Genomic DNA, 2,131 nt, shown 5'->3' on the forward strand with positions numbered 1-2,131 from the left:
ATTGTAGCCAATGATGGGATCACTGGCCACGGCTGGGTCACTGGCTACCAATATTGGCACTTGCAACTCACTGGTTGGGAAACAATCACTGTCTAGTCTGAAGCTGACTTCTATCCAGCCAGTGTAGGGGATGGTTGTGTCATTTGCAGCAAGCACTGTGAGTGTCTCATTATCTAACAGTTCTGACACCGGTCTGACAACTGTGTGGGGAAGGTGGTTCTGCCGCCAGTTTTCATTTACAATGCTGGACTGTGCCCCTGAATCCCACAATACTTTGACTGGATGGTTGTCCATAAAACAGTTAACAGTACAGCGGTTTCCCACCAGGCTTACTAACCTTGACTTGTGTTGGGGGGTTATATAACGAACTTCCGTTACAGCTGATAAGGCAGCAACTGGCATTTCATTGGAGGATGGTGGTGGGCTTGGCTGCTCATTATGGGACCGTGGATCCTGGACTACTGCTGGTCCCACCTCAGTAGCCCTTCCTCGTTTCCCAACAACGGTCTCGGTGCTCGGCATCCACGAGAGTAGTGGCCCTCCCGCCCACATTTGAAACAGTGCATACAGTTGTCTCCTTTTCCCTCTTCTCTGCACTTCTTGCAGCCTTTTTGTCTTTGTTTTGGTGCCACGGTGTGGGGACTGGTTTCCATAATGGCCACTGTGAAGTCAAATGAGGGAAAAAAAAATAAAAAAATAAAAAAAATGCACTGTGTTTCACACGGACTTAAAAGAGGGACGGACAACAAGGAAGAGAGAGCAGAGAAGAAAGCAAGCCAGACAAACAAAGAGGACGTAAGTTTGGGGGATCAGAGATCCTTGACACTTTGTGCAGAGGAGGACAAATCTGTGAGACGAGCAGAGAGGCAGCCGGTAAGACAAGCTGTAATGTCTATTAAATCAGACTGCAAGGTACCTCCAACAGGGCCTCCAACAGGGCCTCCAGATTTGCCAGCTCATTAACACCCATTGACAGCAACACCTGAACTGAAGAGGTGGATTGTGGTGAAAGAAGTTTGGCATTGATTGATTGATTGATTTTATAATTGCACTGATTGTTGTGTTGTTGAATAGTGGATTTGGATGTTAAGTTTACCTATTAATTAACTTAGCATCATTTGAGAAAGATTTGCAACTGGAAGCTATTTATATTTATAAAATGAATATTTATGACTAATATCGAAAAGTAGATATTTGTATATTTAAATAAATGTAATTGTAAATATTTATTCGAAATGTATTTTAAAGTTAAAGAACTTAAGTTTAGTTACTTGTTCATTTAACTTTGATTACTTTGTGGGTTTGATTCACAGTGGTTTGCTTTGTATTGTTTATGTAGATTACCATTTCCTTTGTAGTTTAAGTGAAATTAATTTAAGTAAATTAACTTATGGTTTAGTAATTGTTTGTTTATTTTTCTTCTTTTTGGGCTTGTTTAAAGGTTTTTACCTGCTTCTGGACCAATTTGCACATGTCCTGTCATTCACCAAATAAATGGAGGATAAAAGAAGGAAAACTGCGTGGTCCTTTGAGTAAAAACCTTGTTTATATAAGTCTGCATGAATTTGTCCATCCCTTTTTCAAGTGGGGAAGCTGCACAGATTAAAAAAGAACTTGACAGTAAAAACCGGCATAAACTGCTGAAGAAAAAATAAATAAGCTAATTGAAGGATCTTGCTAAAAAAAAAAAAAAAGACAGTTGCTGACATCATTTGTTTCCCTGATCTGTGAACAACTGAGACTGATTCAAAAGATGGCAGAACCAGCTGATGGAAAGTCTGTTGAAGAACTAAAGATGGAGAGGACGACAGCAAAGAGGTCGTTGACTCGATTGATCAATAACATAACTCGGATGCATGAAGATATGACTGAAGAGGAATTAAAGGACAGTTTCCACAAGCTCAACATAGAGGCTGGAAAAGTAATGGCAGCAAATGATGATCTGGAAGCAAGTCTCATCGCAGAAGTAGAATCCAGATTGGGTGAAGATGACAAAGCCGCAGTGACTGAACAGCAGAAATCTGATCTGGAAAAGACTGCAAAGGAATGTGAATCAAAAGTAAGAGAAGTCAAATGCTTAATCCAGGAAACCCTGTGGTAAACCTTTGGAAGGACTGAACTGTTAATTGCA

The 2,131-nt window shown here is 40.5% G+C and overlaps 1 long non-coding RNA gene across 1 annotated transcript; it reads left to right on the forward strand.

Annotated features, from left to right (window-relative positions):
- Positions 1-839: 839 nt before the first annotated feature.
- On the forward strand, positions 840-1,510 carry LOC110368139. The gene is made up of 2 exons (XR_002427934.2): positions 840-873; positions 1,442-1,510. It is a non-coding gene; the product is annotated as an uncharacterized LOC110368139 (long non-coding RNA).
- The last annotated feature ends 621 nt before the right edge of the window (positions 1,511-2,131 follow it).

Source organism: Fundulus heteroclitus, unplaced genomic scaffold (genome assembly GCF_011125445.2).
Source record: "Fundulus heteroclitus isolate FHET01 unplaced genomic scaffold, MU-UCD_Fhet_4.1 scaffold_85, whole genome shotgun sequence".
Lineage (NCBI taxonomy): Eukaryota > Metazoa > Chordata > Actinopteri > Cyprinodontiformes > Fundulidae > Fundulus > Fundulus heteroclitus.